Source organism: Bubalus bubalis, chromosome 18 (genome assembly GCF_019923935.1).
Source record: "Bubalus bubalis isolate 160015118507 breed Murrah chromosome 18, NDDB_SH_1, whole genome shotgun sequence".
Lineage (NCBI taxonomy): Eukaryota > Metazoa > Chordata > Mammalia > Artiodactyla > Bovidae > Bubalus > Bubalus bubalis.
In genome coordinates, this window is record NC_059174.1 from 44,174,645 (window position 1) to 44,197,058 (window position 22,414).

The 22,414-nt window shown below is 40.8% G+C and overlaps 1 long non-coding RNA gene across 2 annotated transcripts in view; it reads right to left on the reverse strand.

The window, feature by feature from the left end:
• LOC112580276 overlaps positions 1-22,414 on the reverse strand; it is a 234,944-nt gene that overhangs the window by 208,610 nt on the left and 3,920 nt on the right. The window contains exons 2-3 of one of the 2 annotated variants that reach the window (XR_003104605.3): positions 16,820-17,627; positions 16,012-16,665 (exon numbers count right to left, since the gene is read on the reverse strand). The exons of the other annotated variant lie outside the window; for it this stretch is intronic. This is a non-coding gene — a long non-coding RNA (uncharacterized LOC112580276). Of the gene's footprint in view, positions 1-16,011; positions 16,666-16,819; positions 17,628-22,414 lie in introns of those variants that run through there. 2 annotated transcript variants of the gene reach the window in all.

Below are 22,414 nucleotides of genomic sequence, written 5' to 3' on the forward strand. Positions count from 1 at the left end.
AGCATTGTTCATTTAAGAAGCCCTTCTTACCTCTCCCTGCTATTCTCTGGAACTCTGCATTCAGTTGGGTATATCTTTCCCTTTCTCTCTTGCCCTTTGCTTCTCTTCTTTCCTCAACTATTTGTAAAGCCTCCTCAGACAACCAGTTTGCCTTCTTGCATTTCTTTTTCTTTGGGATGGTTTTGGTCACTGCCTCATGTCCATATTCTTCAGGTACTCTGTCTACCAGATCTAATCCCTTGAATCTGTTCAACAGCTCCACTGTATAATCATAAGGGATTTGATTAAGGTCATACCTGAATGACTTAGTGTTTTCCCTACTTTCTTCAATTTAAGCCTGAGTTTTGCAACAACAAACCCTCCTTCACCAAATATATATGCACTAAGATTGTAAGTACATTCAGTAGACACTACACCAGACCAAGAGTCAAGAGCCCAGAACTCTAAGGACCCTGACCCCCACTACACACACTCACACTCTAGGAGCATGTTAAATATACTTGAAGGTGCTGTGGTTCAGCAACCAGAAGCAGCACCCTGAGCTTTCATCCCAGTTCTGCCATCAAGGAGCAGTGGGCTTGATAAACTACAGTGAGAATCCGGTCTGAACCAGGCTATGATATTAACTTCAGCTCAGTTTCTAATCAGCACACTTAGGTCAGTCTCATGAACTTTTGAGGCCTAAGGATATTAATTTCCACTCTGCAGGGGTGCTAGGACACAACAGAGGCTCAGCGAATGTAATTATTATTATTCCTTCATCTGTCTAAGCCTGTTTCCTAATCTTTTCAAATGCAATGGGTAACTAGACCAGTTCCCCTTAGCCTGAAGGGCCACTTTGAGCATCCCGTGGAATCACACAGAAGAAATATGAGCATCAAAGCAGAACAGGCTGAAGGAGAAATGAAATGGTAGGAGTAATATGATTATTTATTTGAAACAAAGAAAATGTTTCTATTTGGGAAAAGTATACTGTGTCCAAAAAAAAAAAAAAAAAGTCTGGACCAAAAAAAAAGAAGACCAACTGAAAAGTGGATATTTATGAGAGGAAGGCTAGAGAAGGCATGCCCTAGCACATGGTGAAAATGAAGGCATAAATTCATAAGTTAAGTTTATTTTTCTTAGAGTCTCCAAAGAATAATCTCTTAAGGTTGCTTATAGCCAAAAGTAGTGTTTCTCAAAGTATGGTCCCAAGGATCACCTTCTTTTTTTTTTTTTTTTTTCTGACCCTGAAGCTCTTTTTTTCTTGCTTTTTCTTTTTTTAATTTTATTTTTTAATATAAATTTATTTATGTTAATTGGAGGCTAATTACTTTACAATATTGTTATTGGTTTTGCCATACATAACATGAATCCACCACGGGTGTACACGTGTTCCCCATCCTGAACCCCCCTCCCACCTCTCTCCCCATACCATCCCTCTGGGTCATCCCAGTGCACCAGCCCCGAGCATCCCTTATCATGCATCAAACCTGGACTGGCGATTCGTTTCTTATATGATATTATACATGTTTCAATGCCATTCTCCCAAAGCATCCCACCGTCTCCCTCTCCCACAGAGTCCAAAAGACTGTTCTATACATCTATGTCTCTTTTGCTGTCTCGCATACAGGGTTATCATTACCATCTTTCTAAATTCCATATATATGCGTTAGTATACTGTATTGGTGTTTTTCTTTCTGGCTTACTTCATTCTGTATAATCGGCTCCAGTTTCATCCACCTCATTAGAGCTGATTCAAATGTATTCTTTTTAATGGCTGAGTAATACTCCATTGTGTATATATACCACAGCTTTCTTATCCATTCATCTGCTGATGGACATCTAGTTTGTTTCCATGTCCTGGCTATTATAAACAGTGCTGCGATGAACACTGGGGTACATGTGTCTCTTTCAATTCTGGTTTCCTCAGTGTGTATGCCCAGCAGTGGGATTGCTAGATCATAAGGCAGGTCTATTTCCAGTTTTTTAATCTCCACACTGTTCTCTATAGTGGCTGTACTAGTTTGCATTCCCACCAACAGTGTAAGAGGGTTCCCTTTTCTCCACACCCTCTCCAGCATTGATTGCTTGTAGACTTTTGGATCTCAGCCATTCTGACTGACGTGAAATGGTACCTCATGGTGGTTTTGATTTGCATTTCTCTGATAATGAGTGATGTTGAGCATCTTTTCATGTGTTTGTTAGCCATCTGTATGTCTTCTTTGGAGAAATGTCTGTTTAGTTCTTTGGCCCATTTTTTGATTGGGTCATTTATTTTTCTGGAATTGAGTTGCAGGAGTTGCTTGTATATTTTTGAGATTAGTTGTTTGTCAGTTGCTTCATTTGCTATTATTTTCTCCCATTCTGAAGGCTGTCTTTTCACCTTGCTTATAGTTTCCTTTGTTGTGCAGAAGCTTTTAATTTTAATTAGGTCCCATTTGTTTATTTTTGCTTTTATTTCCAATATTCTGGGAAGTGGGTCATAGAGGATCCTGCTGTGATTTATGTCAGAGAGTGTTTTGCCTATGTTCTCCTCTAAGAGTTTTATAGTTTCTGGTCTTACGTTTAGATCTTTAATCCACTTTGAGTTTATTTTTGTGTATGGTGTTAGAAAGTGTTCTAGTTTCATTCTTTTACAAGTGGTTGACCAGTTTTCCCAACACCACTTGTTAAAGAGATTGTCTTTTCTCCATTGTATATTCTTGTCTCCTTTGTCAAAGATAAGGTGTCCATAGGTGCATGGGTTTATCGCAGGGTTTTCTATTTTGTTCCATTGATCTATATTTCTGTCTTTGTGCCAGTACCATACTGTCCTGATGACTGTGGCTTTGTAGTAGAGCCTGAAGTCAGGCAGGTTGATTTCTCCAGTTCCATTCTTCTTTCTCAAGAATGCTTTGGCTATTCGTGGTTTTTTGTATTTCCATACAAATTGTGAAATTATTTGTTCTAGCTCTGTGAAGAATACTGTGGGATTGCATTGAATCTATAGATTGCTTTGGGTAGTATATTCATTTTCACTATATTGATTCTTCCGATCCATGAACATGGTATATTTCTCCATCTATTAGTGTCCTCTTCGATTTCTTTCACCAGTGTTTTATAGTTTTCTATATATAGGTCTTTAGTTTCTTTAGGTAGATATATTCCTAAGTATTTTATTCTTTTCGTTGCGATGATGAATGGAATTGTTTCCTTAATTTCTCTATTTTCTCATTATTAGTGTATAGGAATGCAAAGGATTTCTGTGTGTTGATTTTATATCCTGCAACTTTATTATATTCATTGATTAGCTCTAGTAATTTTCTGGTGGAGTCTTGAGGGTTTTCTATGTAGAGGATCACAAACAGTGAGAGTTTTACTTCTTCTTTTCCAATTTGGATTCCTTTTATTTCTTTTTCTGCTCTTATTGCTGTGGCCAAAACTTCCAGAACTATGTTGAATAGTAGTGGTGAAAATGGGAACCCTTGTCTTATTCCTGACTTTAGGGGAAATGCTTTCAATTTTTCACCATTGAGGATGTTTGCTGTGGGTTTGTCATATATAGCTTTTATTATGTTGAGGTATGTTCCTTCTATTCCTGTTTGTTGGGGAGTTTTTATCATAAATGGATGTTGAATTTTGTCAAAGGCTTTCTCTGCATCTATTGAGATAATCATATGGCTTTTATTTTTCAATTTGTTAATGTGGTGTATTACATTGATTAATTTGCGGATATTGAAAAATCCTTGCATCCCTGGGATAAAGCCCACTTGGTCATGGTGTATGATCTTTTTAATATGTTGTTGGATTCTGATTGCTAGAATTTTGTTAAGGATTTTTGCATCTATGTTCATCAGTGATATTGGCCTGTAGTTTTCTTTTTTTGTGGCATCTTTGTCAGGTTTTGGTATTAGGGTGATGGTGGCCTCATAGAATGAGTTTGGAAGTTTACCTTCCTCTGCAATTTTCTGGAGGAGTTTGAGTAGGATAGGTGTTAGCTCTTCTCTAAATTTTTGGTAGAATTCAGCTGTGAAGCCATATGGACCCAGCCTTTTGTTTGCTGATATATATATTTTTTTAATTCAGTTATACACATATATATTTTTAAATATCTTTTCCACTATGTTTTATCACTATAAACACAGTTCCCTGTGCTGTACAGCAGGACCTTGTTGTTTATCCATCCTATATATAATAGTTTGCATCGGCACAATAAACTGTGGAAAATTCTGAAAGAGATGCAAATGCCAGACCACCTGACCTGCCTCTTGAGAAATGTGTATGCAGCTGAGGAAGCAACAGTTAGAACTGAACATGGAACAACAGACTGGTTCCAAATAGGAAAAGGAGTATGTCAAGGCTGTATATTGTCACCCTGCTTATTTACCTTATATGCAGAGTACATCATGAGAAACGCTGGGCTGGAAGAAGCACAAGCTGGAATCAAGATTGCCAGGAGAAATATCAATAACCTCAGATATGCAGATGACACCACCCTTATGGCAGAAAGTGAAGAGGAACTAAAAAGCCTCTTGATGAAGGTGAAAGAGGAGAGTGAAAAAGTTGGCTTAAAGCTCAACATTCAGAAAATGAAGATCATGGCATCTGGTCCCATCACTTCATGGGAAATAGATGGGGAAACAGTGGAGACAGTGTCAGACTTTATTTTTGGGGGCTCCAAAATCACGGCAGATGGTGACTGCATCCATGAAATTAAAAGACGCTTACTCCTTGGAAGGAAAGTTATGCCCAACCTAGACAGCATATTAAAAAGCAGAGACATTACTTTGCCAACAAAGGTCCGTCTAGTCAAGGCTATGGTTTTTCCTGTGGTCATGTATGGATGTGAGAGTTGGACTGTGAAGAAGGCTGAGCGCCGAAGAATTGATGCTTTTGAACTGTGGTGTTGGAGAAGACTCTTGAGAGTCCCTTGGACTGCAAGGAGATCAAACCAGTCCATTCTGAAGGAGATCAGCCCTGGGATTTCTTTGGAAGGAATGATGCTAAAGCTGAAAGTCCAGTATTTTGGCCACCTCATGCGAAGAGTTGACTCATTGGAAAAGACTCTGATGCTGGGAGGGATTGGGGGCAGGAGGAGAAGGGGACAACAGAGGATGAGATGGCTGGATGGCATCACTGACTCGATGGACGTGAGTCTGAGTGAACTCTGGGAGTCGGTGATGGACAAGGAGTCCTGGTGTGCTGCGATTCATGGGGTCGCAAAGAGTGGGACACGACTGAGCGACTGAACTGAACTGAACTGAACCCCAAACTACCCCACCATCCCTCTCCCTTGGTCACCACAAGTCTATTCTCTATGTCTGTGAGTCTGTTTCTGTTCATTCCTGTTTTATTTTAGGTTTCACATATAAGTGAGATCACATAGTACTTGCTTCCTCTTTCTGTCTTACTTCACTCAGTATGATAATCTCTAGTTGCATCCATTTGCTGCCAATGGCATTATTTAATCCTTTTTATGGCTGAGTAGTGTTCTATTGCATACATTAATATGTACCACAGCTTCCTTATCCATCCATTTATTGATGTTCTGGTTTTGATCACTGTATAATGGCAAGGAAAACATTAACATTAGGGGAAGCTGAGGGAAAGCTATACAGAACCTCTTAGTACTGTTGTATTAATTTTCTGCTGCTACATAACAAATAATCACACATTTAGCTGCTTAAAACAATACCCAGTTATTATTTCACAGTTCCATACGTCAGAAGTCTGGCATTTATGGTTAGATTCTCTGCTGAGGGTCTTACCAGCTCAAAATCAAGGTATCCATAGAGACTGGTTTCTCATATGGGACACAGGATCCTTTTGCAAACTCACTCAGGCTGTTGACAGGATTCAATTCCTCCAAGTTACAGGAAGAAGGTTGCACTTCCTAGCTGGTTGTCAGCTGGGGGCCATCCTTATCTCCTATAGACTTCTTTCTAGTCCCTGCCCTTGGCCCTCTGAATCTTACAGTTAGCAGAAGTGTGTTGAGTCCTCATGCTTTGAATCTCTCTGACTTCAGCCAGAAAAAATTTTCTTCTGTTAAAGGCTCATGTGATTAGATTGAACCCACCTGGATATTCCAGGCTAGTCTCCCTATTTTATTTGCAACCTTAACTACATCCGCAAAGTCTCCTTGCCATCCAACATAATATATTCAGAGGCATCTGAGATTAGGGCATGGATATCTTTGGGGGACCATTTTCCTATCACAACTATATTTGCAACTTTTCTCAAAGACTAAAATTAGTTCAACATTTTAAATTTAAAAGAGTGATTATCTCTTGGTGTAAATATTTTGGGGGATTTGTTATTTTACTATTTTCTAGGTCCCCTGCATTGATTAATATTTCTGTAATCATAAAGTGGGATTTTTCTGTTGTCTTGTCTTAATATAATGTTTTATATTCTCAAGATATACAAATATATATATATATATATATATATATATATATATATATATATTCTTCAATAATGCTGTGCAAGGGACTTCCCTAGAGTTCAAGTGGCCAAGACTCCATGCTCCCAGTGCAGGGGACCTGTATTTGATCTCTGGTCAGGGAACTGGATCCCACATGCCGCTACTAAAGATTTCACTTGCCACAGTGAAGATCCTATGTGCCGCAACTAAGAAGACATGACATGGTCAAATAAAATAAATACTAAATAATAATAACAATGCTGTGCAAAGTCAGCCTGCCTAAGAGAAGCATACTGATTTCTTCGACAACCAGATTGGTTCAAAACAGCAAACAGGAATGCTGGCCACCTGTAACCTCCCAAACCATCCCTTCTTTCTCATGCAAACACTGCTTGAAATTCACACAGAATTCTAAAACTAACTTTTCCTGTCAAATCATTATGTTACAAGGTCTTACCCATCACAGGGATTCCCCTCCATATATTTTCTGAAAATAATTTGTCATTTGAGAATTTGAAGGCACTTGAATTGCTTTTAGTAATAAGTCAAAATGTTTGAACAGGTTGTTTATAAACAGACCTAGAAATGTCATTTTCACTGAGCATTGGATCAATTTAAATGCTGTTATTCACTGAATAATAACACCACCATGCTGTCTTTCTGAAATTCCAACACAGAATAATGAGACTAATTACTGGTAAACTCAGCCCTGAGGAGGCCAAGGGGGCAGATATTCTCTGCAGCTGTCCAACTTGGAGTCTGGAGAAACAGCAGATGTTGTACAGAGGCTGCTGATGATGCGAGGCTCAGCCAAGGGGATCAAAGCATGAGGGGCATCCTGGGAAGAGGATGAGGTGCTCATTTTTTCAAAAAAAGAAAGTGGACTGGTAGTCCAGTGGTTAGGAATCTGCCTGCCAATGGAGGGGACACCGGTTTCATCCCCAGTCCAGGAAGATCCCACATGCCACACAACAACTAAGCCTGTGCAACACAACTACTGTGCCTGTGCTCCAGAGCCCAGGAACTGCAACTACTGAGCCCATGTGCCACAACTTCTGAAACCCACACACCCTAGAGCCAGCCTGTGCTCTGCAACAAGGGAAGCCACCACAATGAGAAGCCCATGCACTGCAACTAGAGAAAGACCACATGCAGCGATGAAGACCCAGCACAGCTAAAAATAAATTTAAAATTTTTTAAAGTGGGGGAGGCATGGATTGAAAGTATTTACCAAATATAAATTTCAAACACTTCAATAATTCTTCAAGGTACTAACTTTTATACAAATTTGTTACCAAGTCAAGCTCACTCTGCTCACCACGTAACAACCAATTAACCAAGAGACGAGATGTTGAAGCAAGAATATGACTTTATTTAGAAAGCCAGCTGATAGAGAAGATAGCAGACTAATGTCTCAAAATAACCATCTTATCAGGGTTTGGATGTCCAGTTCGTTTATAGAAGGGGAGAGGGGAGGTGAAGAAGTAAAGTAAAAAAGGCCATTAATCTTACAAATATCTTCTGGAATGACCAGAGGAGATCTGTTAATTTCTTCCTTCCTGTAGGCATCCACAGGGGGACAAGGTCCCGAGCAAAGGTATTTTGGTTTAACATTCAGGCAGAGGGTCAGGGTTCCCTGAGGCATGCCATTACGTATAATTATAATAGCAAAAGGAATGAAAAGCAAATGTTAAAAGTCAAAGAATCAGATCCAACATGGAGTCAATATTGGCTCTTCGATGTAACACATTCAATAAATATTTATTGGGCATTGTTTAAGCACTGAAGATACAGTAGGAGAAAACCTGCAGCATAGTAGGTGAGATGGACATTAAACTAACAACCACTCAACTAATAACAAAATCATGACAAATGTTCCAAAGGAAAAGCTCAGAGTTCAACAAGAATATTAATCTGGAGGGCCAGAAAAAAGGATATTCTGAAGATGTGGGGTTTCTTTAATTAACTTTTTTATTTTGAGGTAATTATAAACTTACATATAGTTACAAAAAATAACAGAGATTTCTTCTTTAAAGTTCAGTTTAGAAGGTTCTTTATGTATTACAAATACTAGTTCTTTGTTGGATATATAGTTGGAAAATATTTTCTCCCCAGTCTGTAATTTGTTTTTTTATCCTATTCACATTGGCTTTAGAAAAGCAGATGTTTTTAATTCTGATGAGATCCAATTTATCAGTTTTTCCTGCTGTGGATCATGCTTTTGATATCAAGGCTAAGAACACTTTGCATAGTTCTAGACTATGAAGATTTTCCCCTTTGGTTTTTTTCATAAAAGATTTATAGTTCTTGTATCTTATATTTTGAGTTATAGGTCAAGATTAATTTTTTTTGTCTACGGATGTCCAATTATTCCAACACTGCTTGTTACAAAGCTATGCTTCCTCCATTGAATTGTCTTTGCACTTTGTCAATATTAAGCTGGGTATATCTGTGAGATCTACTTCTGGGTTATCTATTCTGTTCCATTGACCTATGCATCATATCTTCTTTTGCACTGGGCCTCAGAAATTGTGCAGCCGACCTTGTTTAACTGAGCAATCCCTCCAACTCACATTTCCACACCACCCTCATCTGCCACTACTTCAAGGCACAGAGAAATGGATAACACAGAAAAATATCCAGTCCTCACTCGGTGGCTCCTGAAGGAAAATAAATTTCCCAGGTATTATAGAAAGACTGCCAAGAAGTCACCCCACTGAAGCACCTCACTGAGCAGACAGGGAGGTTAACATACATGCAGAGCCACCCAAGAATGAGCAGGTTCAAGGGAAAAAGCATGCACTATGCAAACACCTCCCAAGAACTTAGCACACAAAACTAACCCTGAAGATAATTAACTCAAAAAACAGAGGAACACTTCCCTACAGTGACTTTTCATGATAACAAGTCAAAGAGAACATGAATTCAATAAAACTCAAGGACAAGATGGAAAACAACAAAATGGTATGAAAAGGAAGACTGCAGACTTAATGAAACTGAGGATCAAAACATTACAAAACAAATCAGCATGTTGGAAATGGCAAGAAACAGACTCTACCACAGCTGATGATTAAATTAAAGACAGATGGGGAAAAGGGGGTTACAGAAATGGCAGTGAACAAAGATTCAAAAGTCAAAAAAATTAAAGCAACTGGAGGGAAACATTGCTATGCAGGTCAGGTGAAGATGATTCTGTATTACAATGATTGGTGTGCCTATAGTGAAAAACCCAACAAGTAGAACAGAAATTTTCAAAGATGAAACACAAGATAATTTCCCTGAATTTTTGTTCAGTTGCTAAGTTGGGTCCGACTCTTTGTGACCCCGTGGACTGCAGCATGCCAGGCTTCCCTGTCCTTCACTATCTCCTGGAGTTTGCTCTTGTCCACTGAGTCAGTGATACCAACCAACCATCTCATCCTCTGTCTCACTCTTCTCCTCTGCCCTCAATCTTTCCCAGCATCAGGGTCTTTTCCAATGAGTCAGCTCTTTGCATCAGGTGGCCAAAGTATTGGCACTTCAGCTTCAGCATCAGACCTTCCAATGAATATTCAGGACGGATTTCCTTCAGGATTGACTGGTTTGATCTTGCTGTCCAAAGGACTCTCAAGAGTCTTCTCCAGCTCCACAATTTGAAAGCATCGATTCTTCAGTGCTCAGGCTCCTTTATGGTCCAACTCTCAAATCCATACATGACTACTGGAAAAACCATAGATTTGACTATATGAACCTTTGTCAGCAAAGTGATGTCTCTGCTTTTTAACATGCTGCCTAGGCTTGTCATAGCTTTTCTTCCAAGGAGCAAGCATTTTTTAATTTCATGGCTGCAGTCACCATCTGCAGTGATTTTGGAGCCCAAGAAGAGAAAATCTGTCATTGTTTCCACTTTCCCCCCTTCTACTTGCCATGAAGTGATGGGACCAGATGCCATGATCTTAGTTTTTTGAATGTTGAGTTTTAAGCCATCTATTTCACTCTCCTCTCCCAGCCTCATCAAGAGGCTCTTTAGCTCCTCTTCACTTTCTGCCATTAGGGTGGTATTATCTGTATATCTGAGGTTGTTGATATTTCTCCCAGCAATCTTGATTCCCTGAATTGGGGAGAGGGGGAAGTCTGGAAACTGAAAGGTCATATCACTGTCAATCTGAAAGTTGAGAATTATATTTTACTCAGAGGCTATTACTGAGGACTCTAGCCCAGGAATCAGCTTCTCAGATAGTGCCAAGAAACTGTCCTAAAGAGGTAAGAGAAGTATGTGTGTATAGGAGATTTTGCTAAAAAAAAAAAAAAATCAAAAGAACATCAAAAGATTACTGGTAAACACACAGAAAACAGACATCTCATGTTAATGATTTTAGTGCTTTTCTGCATTGGGGAAGATGTCTGGTTTCACCATCCTGAATTCCCCTCAGGACATATCATCAGGGTGGCTACAGCAGTTGACAGTAGGCAACACTCGCTGTTTACTAGAATGGCAAGCAACAAATTTTGTCCACACTACATGACAAGAAATTGGATACAGAAAGCTCAATTTCCTATCAAAGCCACCAAACTTCCATCATAAGGATTTTTTCAGGTACCAGGTAGCAGAATCTAGATGGCCTCAGCATTCAGATGAATGCTGAATGCCCCATGGCAGCATTCAAAGCCAGAAGATGGGGACTTCCCTGGTGGTCTAGTGGCTAAGGCTCCATGCTTCCGACACAGGGGTCCTAGGTTCGATTTCTGGTTCAGGAACTAGAGCCCACAGGCCACAGCTAAGAGTCTGTATGACACAACTAAAGATCCCACATGCTGCAACTAAGACTAGGTGCAGCCAAACAAATATATAAATATTTTGAAAATTTTAAAAAATATTATGCCACTAGAAAAAAAAAGCCAGAAGACCACACAGAAATGTGTGCTACAACAAAGAATGTGTGATAGCTCTGTGTGTATGCTGTTATGATGTCCATTTAATGTTATTTCCAGGTGGTGGGATTTAGGATGGGTTTTTTTTTTAATGCATTATTTGAACTCTTTAGAATAAACAATATCACTGTTATCAAACTAAAAGGGCTCTGGATCCCAGTTTTCATTGTGGTACTGTTAGGGGAAGCACACTGACCGAAACCGCCCACCCTGGCCAGGCACCAGAGTAACCATTTGCATGAGCTGGTTTACAGCAGGAGGTCCCGGTAAGGAACACAGAACTAATAGGCCACCACCCACCAGAAGAGTTCAGGAAAGGTCAAAAGAAGACACCACATGTTCGATCACCTCCCAGAATCCTTCTTGCTGGCTTCCATCTTTGCTAAGCAATGCATGTGCCACCAGGAAGGACTCTGTGTCAGAATGATTGGCCAAAGAACCAGGAAACTAATCCCATCACCACAAAACCCAAGACTGCATGCCACATGGCACAGCAGTTCTCCTGGGTTCCCTTACCCTACTACTCTTCACCCGGGTACCCTTTCCAATAAAATACCCTTTTTTGCTTTGTCAGCATGTGTGTCCCCTCGGATAATTCATTTAAAAGTGTTAGACAGGAGCCCACTTTGGGGCCCTGGAAGGGCTCCCCCTTCCGGCAACAGTACAGGTGGTGGGGTAGAGCAAAGATTCCCCCACAGCACCAATTCCCAGGATACCAGCAAAATGGCCTACAAATCAACTCAATTCTGATGCTCTCTGCCTGGAGACAGCACCAGATCCACAAGTTAAGGGCTCAAACAGCACTCTGTCTCCTTGCCTTACTTCAGATGCCAGTCACAAGCACAAGTTATCACCTGGTTTCTGACCAACCAGCTATAGACTAGAGTTCCAATGACCCCTGCCTTAGGTTGGATTAATGTCCTAGAGCAGCTCACAGAACTCAAAGAAATATTTTACTTACTAGATTACCAGTTTACTATAAAAATATGTAACTCAGGAAGAGCCAGATGGAAGAGAAGCATCAGGCCAAATGGGGAGAAAGGAGCACAGAACTTATACTCGCTCCAGGAGTGCCTCTCTCTCCAAATCTCCACATGTCAGCCAACCCAAAAGCTCTCCGAACTCCATCCTCTTGGATTTTTACGAAAGTTTCATTACATAAGTATGATTGCTTAGATCAATGATCTTTAGCTACTGACTCATCCTCCAGTTTCTTTCCTCTCGCCTCTTTTTCCAGCCATTCTCCTTTTCTCTTTTTTTTTTTTTTTTTTTTTTTTTTTTGGAGGGGGGCTCTTTTCAGTTTATTGCATGAAAGAGTTACACTAGATCAAGTCAAAAGCAGACCCCAAATGGTTACATTATACAAGCTGTGAGGTTTTTAAACTTGTGACAAGGGACAGAAAGGAAATTCTACTCATTGCAAAAACAAAATCCTCATTTAAGCTTCAGTAAACCCAAAGCATTTAAAACCCATGAACTTTCATCTGGTCATGCTAGCCAGTCTCTATGAAGAACTGGCATGTGTTCTTGTGCTGGTCACCCTGTAGCTGAATTACTCCTCCATATTCTGGCTGTTCAATTGCAGTACCAGAGCAGGCAAACTAGTTCCTCTTTATCATAATCATCAGCAATCCCTTGACAGTAGTAAGGGTCTTTCTGCCATTTCTCTGTTGAATTCTTATATAGATATAATCCTCAATGCTAGCAGGAAGGCATAGCAGAGGGGGTTGGAGGGTGGGACTAAAAGTTCCAACCCTCTAATCACCAGGTTGGTTCTCCTAGTAACCAACCTTCATCCTAGGGCTCTCCAAAAATCAGTTAATTAATATAAGAAATACCTTCAAATTCTCACCACCTAGGACACTCCAAGGGTTTGGGAGCTGTGAGCCAGGAACCACAGACACCATTTGATCATCTGAATGACAAAATATATACTTCTTACAATCACAATATTGCACAAACTGAGGGTGATTTTTCTTAAAAAAAAAAAAAGATTTAAAGCAAACATGCAAGATATTAGCAGCAGTGTTGTCCTAAGTGGAAGGAACGGGGATGATTGCTTTCTTTTTTGCTGTGCATCTTTTAATTTCTAAAAATTAACAAGTTAATAGGAGCAGAGACAAAAAACTTCCTGGTGAAAGAACTGCCATGAACCTAGTTAGAAGAAGAAGGAGATGGTATCATCCAGGAACTAAGAACAGGACAGTGTGGAAAAGAAAGTCACACATGGTGAGGCAGATGAGTGGGAAAACCACCAGCAGAGCTTGCAGGCCACACAGGAGACTTAGAAAGTCATACAAAAGCTTGCCCCTGATCAAAATTTAATCTATTCCAAAACTTCACTTTCCACTCTCAGCCCACAACTAAAAATAATTTTTAAATACCGAAAAATTGGACTTGCCTGGTGGTACAGTGGATGGGAATCCACCTGTCAATGCAAGGGACATGGATTCGATGATTCCCCTGGTTGGGGAAGATTCCACATGCCTCAGGGTAACAAGGCCCACAACAAGGGCTCTAGGGCTCTAGGGCCCAGGAGCCACAACTACTGAGCCCACATGATGCAACTACTGAAGCCTGCGTGCCTAGAGCCTGTGCTCCATAACACAAGAAGCCACTACACTACTAAGAAGCCTGTGCACTGCAATGAAGAGCAGACCCTGCTCACTGCAAGTGCGGAAAGCTCACTTGCAGCAACAAGGACCAAGCACAACCAATAAGTAAATAAATAAATTTTTTGAAGTTTTTTAAAAATGAATAAATGCTGAAAAATTAACAATGTTCAGAGTCGTCTGCACACCACCATGGCCAAAGCAGTGAACTTCACAGACAACTTTGTCCTTCAGTCAGCTACAGTACCTTTCCATCCTATTAATAAAAAAAACTCTTCTTGTGTTCTAGGATAGTTTTAGTAAAAAGGTCATACAGTTCAGTTCAGTTCAGTCACTCAGTCATGTCCAACTCTTTGCGACCCCATGAATTGCAGCACGCCAGCCCTCTCTGTCCATCACCAACTCCTGGAGTTCACTCGGACTCACGTCCATCGAGTCAGTGATGCCATCCAGCCATCTCATCCTCTGTCGTCCCCTTCTCCTCCTGCCCCCAATCCCTCCCAGCATCAGAGTCTTTTCCAATGAGTCAACTCTTCGCATGAGGTGGCCAAAGTACTGGACTTTCAGCTTTAGCATCATTCCTTCCAAAGAAATCCCAGGGCTGATCTCCTTCAGAATGGACTGGTTGGATCTCCTTGCAGTCCAAGAGACTCTCAAGAGTCTTCTCCAACACCACAGTTCAAAAGCATCAATTCTTTGGCGCTCAGCTTTCTTCACAGTCCAACTCTCACATCCATACATGACCACAGGAAAAACCATAGCCTTGACTAGACGGACCTTTGTTGGCAAAGTAATGTCTCTGCTTTTCAATATGCTGTCTAGGTTGGTCATAACTTTTCTTCCAAGGAGTAAGTGTCTTTTAACTTCATGGCTGCAGTCACCATCTGCACCTGACCTGCCTCTTGAGAAATTTGTATGCAGGTCAGGAAGTAACAGTTAGAACTGGACATGGAACAACAGACTGTTTCCGAATCGGAAAAGGAGTACATCAAGGCTGTATATTGTCACCCTGCTTATTTAACTTATATGCAGAGTACATCATGATAAGCGCTGGGCTGGAAGAAGCACAAGCTAGAATCAAGATTGCTGTGAGAAATATCAGTAACCTCAGATATGCAGATGACACCACCCTTATGGCAGAAAATGAAGAGGAACTAAAAAGCCTCCTAATGAAGGTGAAAGAGGAGAGTGAAAAAGTTTGCTTAAAACTCAACATTCAGAAAATGAAGATCACGGCATCTGGTCCCAACACTTCATGGGAAATAGATGGGGAAACAGTAGAGACAGTGTCAGACTTTATTTTTGGGGGCTCCAAAATCACTGCAGATGGTGACTGCAGCCATGAAAAAAGGTCATACAAAAGATATTAAATATGTCTCATAATTAAAATAGTGCTAAATCAACTCCAACAAGCTGCAAATGAAAAATCAGCTTGGTCCTTATATATAAAACTCTGTTTAGTATTTCAAAGTTTCTCCAGCAACTTCATCTCAAATGTCAGCAAAGATAATAGTCCTTTGGACTGCAAGGAGATCAAACCAGTCAATCCTAAAGGAAAACAACCCTGAATATTCACTGAAAGGACTGATGCTGAAGCTGAAGCACCAATACTTTGGCCACCTGATGCAAAGAGCTGATTCATGAGAAAAGACCCTGATGCTGGGAAAGACTGAAGGCAGGAGAGAGAGGACAAGATGGTCGGATGGGATCACCGACTCAATGGACATGAGTTTGAACAAGCTCTGGGAGATGGTGAAGGACAGGGAAGCCTGGCCTGCTGCAGTCCATGGGGTCACAAAGAGTCGAACACAACTGAGCAACTGAACAACAACAATCAAACATATAAAACTAGATGGCAGCACTTGCCTGCCTTTTTAGGACACAAATGGCAGTCACACTGTTGTCATCTTTTAACATCAAAAATAATTAGGAATCAAAACAGAAATTCTATGAATTGTTACAGTTTAATTTTGTTTATAAATTCCAAACAGTCTAAACATCTGTACATATTTTTCTTACTACTTAGTTTGCCCAAAACAAGTTCGAGATCATGACCTCTTGACAGCTATACTTATTTAGTATATGAGAGAAGAAAAAGATCCACAAGGTAAAAAGGATTTTTATTAAAACCAGTATGGTTCCCACAAGGATCCAGTGCAGAATGCAGAGAGTAAATAAAGAGTTGGTGGCTACTCTGTTCCTACTGTAGCAGTCCCCCCTAGCCTTGACCTCTGTTTTCCTGCAGCCAGGCAGGCAGCCACCTTCTCAGGAGCACATACCCTGCACTCTCCTGAGAACACCAGTGGTCCAGAAGCCCAGGTCTCTGTTTCAAAGTCCCACCAAAGGGTTGGTCAACAACCATCATTTCTGCGTGAAATTCACATAGTCAACAGAGAAATGAAATAACATCGTACTTCTATAGCTCTTTTTAGTTAACATACATTTCCTTTCAGGGAATTCCCTAACAATCCAGTGGTTAATGGGGCTTCTTCAGTGGCCCAGCAGTAAAGAATCCACCTACAATGCAGGAGATGTGGGTTCAATCCTTGGGTTGAGAAGATCCTCTGGAGGACAGCATGGCAACCCACTCCAATATTCTTGCCTGGAGAATCCCATGTTCAGAGGAGCCGGGCAGGCTACAGTCCATGGGGTGGCAAAGAGTTGGACATGACTGAAGTGACTTAGCACTCATGCTTGCCAGTAGTTAGGACTGAGCTCTCACTGCTGAGGACCTGGGTTCGATCCCTGGTTGAAGAACTAAGATCCAACAAGAAGCAGAACAGAAAAAAAAAAAAAAAAGAATCCCTTCATATGCATCAGCTCATTTAATTTTCACAATATTGTAAGGCAATTATCAATATCTTCATGCTACATATGAGGCACTAAAGCTCATAGATACTGAGCATATTACCTGAGGTCACGCTGGCAGAGCTGAATAGACTCCAAGTCTTCTTGGCTCTAAATTCAGGTGGCTCTTCCCTTCACAACATTTGACAAAAGCAGTTGATCACCCTATCCCTAAAGTAGACCCATAGCCACTCCCTATTCCACCCCACCCAGTTACTATTCAATCACCCTAGTTTTTGCTTCTATAACCAAGAAGGACCCTGTGAGGCCTTCCTGGGACAGACTCCTCCCCTATATCCTCTGCTATAGCATCTTTCTGAAGTACCTAGATCATAGTATCTGACGCACACTGACTGGGTTGTTTTACAGATACTAAGACCATCATCAATTGGAAGAAATTAACTATTTGATGATTATAAACCTCCAGACATACTGGCACCTAAGGATTGATAATGTTAACCCCTGTGACCCCATTTTGTTTCCTCACCATCAACCAATCAGAGAACTGTACACAAGCTGATCCTACACCCTGGGACCACTCCCCATTTACCTGGCCTTTACAAATGCTTTGCTAAAACCCTTTGGGCAGCTTGGGATTTAAAGCACATGCCACCCATTCTCCTTGTATGAGAGCCTTTACAGTAGATGCTGCACTTTCCTTCATCACAACCCAGTGTCATTTAATTGGCTTCACTGTGCACAGGCAAGCAGACCCCAGTTTGACTCAGTAACACTTCCAAAAGTATTTTATATATTGTCTGTCTCTTTCTTTCCCCCTCATTTTGAACACATCCTCTAGAACATGTGTTCCAACAAAGTGGGGACTTTGTCCATCTTCTTCACTGCTGAATCACCAACACCTACAGCAGTATCTGAAACATAGCAGGTGGCAATAAAAATGAAATAAATAAATGAATAATGAAATATTTCTGGGGCAAAAGACTTATCCAACAGTCTTAAAATCTACAGCATGCTTAGGACTTGCAGTCATGTGGGGTGTTATAAAGTAATACACTTTTGAGACTCCTGGCTGGATTAAGAATCCACCCAATGTGACTGTCTTCCAATAAGACTGGTCTTCCAGAATACATGGCATCCTCTATTCTATGCATCATCACACCACGTCTGGCTCCAGGAATATTTACTTCTCATTTCTTATGAAAATCTAGTTTTGTAAGATATCTTTCATGTTTTCTGGCATATAGTTTTACTTATCTTTATTTCTACTGTTATATTAACACATACACATAATCTTATTATGGGTCTGTTACTTACAAATCATTAGCTTGATATAATTACACAGAAAAAGTAAATTGATTTTTTAAAAATAGTAACTAGATAGCAGGGATATGGTTTAAGGAATTCACAAATTGGCTGGAGTAAAAAAGAAAAAATGAAGAGGTAAGCAAAGAGAAAAAGATATAAATAACATTAATATAAAATATCATGATAGAGTGGCATAAGATTAGTTGCCATATTAAATATAAACAAATTACTTGCTATGGAAATTCACAGGAAGCATACCTGAAGCTGAACTTCAAAGAAAAAACTTTAAGAAAGACAGGGAATGAGTTTTAATTAGCCCTTGAAGAACAAGTAGGATTTATAAAAGTACAAAGACTGAAAACATCATGAAAGCTCAAGGAAACTTGTTTTGCTAAGAAGAGAATATGGTTTAGAAGGTAATCAGGAAAAAAGCTCACAAAATAATGAGACCAATTCAAGTAAAGACCATTAATGCCAGGATGAGAAGTCTGAAATTTATAGGCAATGAGAGCCACTTAACGGTTTAATGCAGGGCTTTCCCATGATCAATGTGGTATTTTAGGAAAATTATTCTGACATGGAATGAGACAGAAGGATGAGAGGAAGCTGTCACTAATCTACTTGGCCTCTCTGTAGGGAGCTTTCCTTTTTATTCACTCAAGCTTTGAGAACAGTTATCCCCAAAAAAACAGTTTCTGGATGAACATTTCCAGAATGTTCACTGCTGCAAATACCTTATTTAATTGGAAGAGATCACAAATAACCACATCACAGTCTGACACCTTCAAGCTCTGCTGCTGTTGCTGTGTAGTTGCAAAGTCATGTCCGACTCTTTGTGACCCCACGGACTGTAGCCCGCCAGGCTCCTCTGTTCATGGAATTTTCTAGGCAAGAATACTGGAGTGGGTTGCCATTTCCAACTCCAACCTTCAAGCTCTACTTCATGATAAAGCTAAAGAAGACAAGTCACAGGGCCCTCCCTGGTGGCCCAGTGGCTAAGTCTCTGCACTCCCAAGGCAGGGGGCCCGGGTTGGATCCTGGTTGGGGAACTAAGATCTGGGGCAACTAAGCCTGAACCCACAGCACCTACTGAGCCTACATGCTGCAACTACTGAAGCCCATGCCCCCTAGAGGCTGTGCTCTACAACAAGAGAAGCCACCACCATGAGAAGTCCATGCCCCACAACAAAGAGTGGCTCCCATTCACCACAACTAGAGAAAGCCTGTGATCAGCAATGAGGACCCAGTGCAGCCATATATAAATAAAATTTTTTTAATATATTAAAAAAAAAAGGAATGTGAAGTGACTTAGCCAAGGTAACACAGAATGTAAGTAGTGGGTTCAAGAGTCACCTAGCCTCTTCATTGTACTACACAGCCTACCTTACCTTCACATGGCATTCAGGCCCTGAACAGTATAGCTCCAAACTGCCTCTCCAATCTAGCAAAATGTTTACATCTTTTATCTTGTATATATACAGTCAGCCTTCTATGTCCATGGGTTCCAAATCCACAGATTCAATCAACTACAGACTGAAAATATTCAAGAACAAATAAAAAATTCCAGAATATTCCAAGAAGCAAAACGTGAACCTGCTGCATGTTAGTACTAGTTACACAGGATTTACATTGTATTTACAACTATTTACATAGTATTTGGGCCTTCCCTGGTGGCTCGGGGTAAAGAACCCACCTGCCAAGCAGGAGACACAGGTTCAATCCCTAGGTCAGGAAGATCCCCTGGAGAAGGGAATGGCAACTCACTCCAGTATTCTTACCTGGAGAATCCCATGGCCAGAGGAGCCTAGCAGGCTACAGTCCATTGGGTCACAAAGACTCAGACACGACTTAGTGACTAAACACCACACCACATGGTATATATACTATATTAGGTATTTTAAGTAATCTAGAGATGATTTAAAGTACACAGGAGGATGAATATAGGTTATATGCAAATATTACATCATTTTATATAAGGGACTTCAGTAGTACGGATTTGAGTATCAGTAGGGGGTCCTGGACGGAGAAGGCAATGGCACCCCACTCCAGTACTCTTGCCTGGAAAATCCCATGGATGGAGGAGCCTGGTAGGCTGCAGTCCATGGGGTCGCTAAGAGTCGGATATGACTGAGCGACTTCACTTTCACTTTTCACTTTCATGCATTGGAGAAGGAAATGGCAACCCACTCCAGTGTTCTTGCCTAGAGAATCCCAGGGACAGGGGAGCCTGGTGGGCTGCCATCTCTGGGGTTGCACAGAGGCGGACACGACTGAAGTGACTTAGCAGCAGCAGGGGGTCCTGGAACCAATCCCCCATGAATACTGGGGGATGATTATAAATCAAAGTGGTTTCATTAATTCAATAATTTCATTATTTCAAAACAATCATAGAAAATCTGTTGATTTCTATGTTATCAGTAGTTGCTTAACCTGAATATACACATATTCTATGACTGAAAAGTAAAAGGAAAACCCCATTTAAAATGAAGCTAGGGGACATCTCTGGTGGTCCAGTGGTTAAGACTCTACACTGCCAATATAGGGAGAGCAGGTTTAATCCCTGGTGGGGAAACTAGGATCCTGTATGCCATGCAGAACAGCCAAAAGATAAATAAATAAATAAAAAGAAGGCAGAAGTCATGAAGGGGGAAGATCTCCCACACTATCCCTCATTACTGTCTGCAGATCCCAAACAGGAAGAGATGTAACTTGGATCTCCAACAGGAAGATTATTACTTTCCTTACTCCAAAAAAGAAAGAGTTCTCCTTGTCCAGCAACAGCCTCAGGCTGAAAAACTATTCAGCCAAAAGAAACCATCATCACCCTGAACACTCTCTTTCCTCCAATGGACTTTCTTTCAAAACAGCCCCCTCCAACTTCCTTATTCTCTAGAAAGTAACATTCCTCTCCTTTTGCCAGACTCGCCTATGGTTTTGCCACAGCTTGTGCATCCTGAATTGCAATTCCTCTACTATTTCCAAATATTAATAAGCCCATTTTGCTCGTAAAACACTGGCTGTTTTATTCTAAAGATCAACACAGCCTAGAAATTCTACTCCTAGTAAATGCCAACAGGAACATGTACAAAATTTCATCAAAAGACAAGTTCAATATTCACAGCAGCACAACTTACACAAGCAAAAAACCAAAAAAAAAAAAAGGTCATAACCCAAATGTCTATCTATAATAGAAAATAAAATATATATACACAGAAAATATAAAATTGCAATGAGAATAAACAAACTACAACAACACACACACATGTGAATCTTACTAACACAATGCTGAGTGAAGAAGCTGGGCACAAAAAAGTACAGACTCTATGATTCCATTTACATGAAGCTCAAAAACTACATATTAGAAATTAGGGAGAGGGGTTTACCTGGTGGTCCAGTGGTTAAGAATCTGCCTTGCAATGCAGGGGACACCAGTTCAATCTCTAGGATGGGAGGATACCACATATCACAGAGCAACTAAGCCCGTGCACAACTACTAAGCCTGCACTCTAGAGCCCTCTAGCCACAACTACTGGGCCCATTCACCACATCTACTGAAGCCCGTGTGCCTAGAGCCCATGCTCCGCAACAAGAGAAGCCTCTACAACAAGAGAAGACACCGCAACAAGAAGCCCACTCACTGCAACTAGAGAAAACCCTTCAAACATCAACAAAGACCCAGCTACTGCTGCTGCTGCTGCTAAGTTGTTTCAGTTGTGTCCGACTCTGTGCGACCCCGCAGACGGCAGCCCACCAGGCTCCCCCGTCCCTGGGATTCTCCAGCAAGAACACTGGAGTGGGTTACCATTTCCTTCTCCCAATGCGTGAAAGTGAAAAGTGAAAGTGAAGTCACTCAGTCATGTCTGACTAGTAGCAACCCCATGGACTGCAGCCTACCAAGCTCCTCCATCCATGGGATTTTCTAGGCAAGAGTACTGGGGTGGCTTGCCATTGCCTTCTCCGAAAGACCCAGCACAGCCCAATAAACAAATTTTTTAAAAGAAGTATTTTTTTTTTTAAAGGAAGTTAGAGGAACTTCCCTGGTCGTTCAGTGGCCAAGATTCTGAGCTCCCAGTGCAGGTGGGCCAGGTTTGATCCCTGGTCAGGGAACTAGAAATCCTGATGTATGCTGCATGTATGCTGCAACTAAGAGTTTGCATGATACGACTGAAGATCCCATATGCCACATCCGAGATGGAAGATCTCACATGCTGCAACTAAGACCTAGTGAAGCCAGATAAATAAGTAATTAAAAAAAAAAAAAAAGACATTAGGATAAGGGTTCTCAGCCCCCAGGTTGGGGGGAGCAGATACGACTGGAAGGAGTCGGTGCCTTAACACAAATCAAAGCAGTGGCACTAAACTATTAGTCACTGTATTCTTCACAGCCATGCCC